Here is a 2790-nt window from a genome sequence, read left to right as displayed (position 1 = left end):
CCTGAGTAGCTGGGATTACTGGCATGCGCCACCATGCCCAGCTGATTTTTTGTATTTTTAGTAGAGACGGGGTTTCACCATGTTGACCAGGATGGTCTCGATCTCTTGACCTCATGATCCACCCACCTCGGCCTCCCAAAGTGCTGGGATTACAGGTGTGAGCCACCGCGCCCGGCCCATTATCCTCTTTTTATGCTTTGTTTTGGATTAATATAGTATTTTTATGATTCTATTTTATTTCTATTGCTGATTTGTTGGCGTATGTGCTGTACTTTTATTTTTGAGTAGTTGATTCAGGGTTTATAATACACATTTACAATTTATCACTCTTAAGTAATAGTATACTACTTCAAATAGAGTATAAGAAATTTGTAAGTGTATAATTTCATTTCACTCCTTCCAGGCTTTTGTCCTTGTTGGAATACATTTTACTTTTACTTATGTTATAAACTCAACAATATATTATTTTTGCCTCAAAATGTCAATTAATTTAAAAAGTTATTTTAAAAATAAGAAAATCGGTGTTTTATATTTACACACATATTTATCATTTCTGGTGCTTTTTTTTTTTGTTTTTTGAGATGGAGTTTCCCTATATTGTCTAGGCTGGAGTGCAGTGGCACCATCTCAGCTCACTGCAACCTCTACCTCCCAGGTTCAAGCAATCCTCCTGCCTCAGCCTCCCAAGTACCCATGAGATTTGAAGGGAACAAACATCCAAACCATATCACCTCAGTAGTGAGACAAATAGTCAGTAAATACTGCTCTTATTCCATCTAACAGCGCTTGAAAGCAAGGCTCAAAAGAATTAAACTGTTTCCAAGTAGTTTAACTGCATCTTAGGACAAAGCCTGAAATCATGTCAAGAATGATAATTATTTAAAAAGAATATTTTTTTTAATTCTTAACTTAATTAAAAATTTTTTTTAATTTTTAACTCCCAAGTACACCATGCCCAGATAATTTTTGTATTCTTTAGTAGAGACAGGGTTTAACCATGCTGCCCAGGCTGGTCTTCAATGCCTAACCTCAAGCAATCTGCCTGCCTCAGCTTCCCAAAGTGCTGTGATTACAGGAATGAGCCACAGTGCCCAGCCTCATTTCTGGTACTTTTTATTTCTTTGTGCATGCCCTAATTTCCATCTGATATAGTATCATTTTCACTCTAGCTGACAGACTTTTTAAGCCATTTTTTTAAATGCTGCAGGTGTGCTGATAAATTCTTTTAGCTTTATAACTTTAAAAATGTCAACATTTTGTCTTTGTTATTGAAAATTATTTTATCTCTGTTTTCAATTTTAGTTTGACAATTCCTTTCTTTCACTACATTAATGATGTTGCTCCACTGTTTTCTGGTTTCTGTTGTTTCTGAATTGACATGTGCTGTCACATTTTTATCTTTGTTCTACTTTATATAATGAGGCTTTAAAAAATCTGGCTGCTTTTAAGACTTCCTCCGTTTTACAGCTTTCAAACATTTTGATTATAATGTGACTTGGTGTGCTTTTCTTTTCTTTTTAAATTATAGACAGGGTCTCACTCTGCCACCTTGCTGGAATGCAATGATATGACCATAGCTCACTTCAGCTTTGAACTTTAGCTTCCTTTGAACTAAATGGCCTCCTTGGGTGGCTAAGGTGGGAGGCCTCCCACTTGAGCCAAAGCAGAGCCCAAGGAGCTCAAGTTTATACTGAGCTATGCATGTGCCACTGCCCTCCAGCCTGAGTGACAGAATTAGATCCTGTCGCCAAAAAAATATTCTTTTTAAATAATTATCATTCTTGACATGATTTCAGGCTTTGTCCTAAGATGCAGTTAAACTACTTGGAAACAGTTTAATTCTTTTGAGCCTTGCTTTCAAGCGCTGTTAGATGGAATAAGAGCAGTATTTACTGACTATTTGTCTCACTACTGAGGTGATATGGTTTGGATGTTTGTTCCCTTCAAATCTCATGTTGAAATGTGATTCCCAATGTTGGAGGTGGGGCCTGGTAGGAGGTGGTTGAATCATGGGGGACAATCCCTCATGAATAGTTTAGCAACATCCCCTTGGCGATAAGTGAGTTCTTGCTCAATTAGTTCACACGAGATCTGGTTGTCGAAAAGTGTGTGGCACCTTCGCCCTCTCTCTTGGTCCTATCCTCACAATATGACATGCTGGCTACCTGTTGCCTTCTGCCATGATTGTAAGCTTCCTGAGGCCTCACCAGAAGCAGATGCCAGAACCATACTTCCTATACAGTTGGCATAACCATGAGCTAGTTAAACATCTTTTCTGTGTAAATCACTTAGCCTCAGATATTTCTTTATAGCAATGTAAGAATGGCTTAACACAGAAAATTGGTACCAAAGAGTGGAGCATTGCTAGAAAGATACCTGAAGATGTCGAAATGGTTCTGGAACTGGGTAACAGGTACAGGTTGGAAGAGTTTTGAGGGCTTAGAAGAAGACAGGAAGATGAAGGAAAGTTTGGAAATTCTTAGAGACTTATTAAGTAGTCATGTCCAAAATGCTGATATAAATATGTACAGGGCAGACACAGTGGCTCATACCTATAATCCTAGCACTTTGGGAGGCTGAGGTGGAAGAATTGCTTGAGGTCAGGAGTTCAACAGCAGCCTAGACAACGTAGAAAAACTCTGTCTCTAAAAAAGAAAGAAAAAGAAAGAAAGAAAGAGAGAGAGAGAAAGAAAGAAAGAAAGAAGAAAGAAAAAGAAAGAAAGAAAGAAAGAAAAAGAAAGAAAGAAAGAAAGAAAGAAAGAAAGAAAGAAAGAAAGAAAGAAAGAAAGA

This window comes from Sapajus apella, unplaced genomic scaffold (genome assembly GCF_009761245.1).
Source record: "Sapajus apella isolate SASKATOON/1434 unplaced genomic scaffold, GSC_monkey_1.0 scaffold164, whole genome shotgun sequence".
NCBI classification, from domain to species: domain Eukaryota; kingdom Metazoa; phylum Chordata; class Mammalia; order Primates; family Cebidae; genus Sapajus; species Sapajus apella.
Note: the sequence above shows the minus strand (reverse complement) of the source record.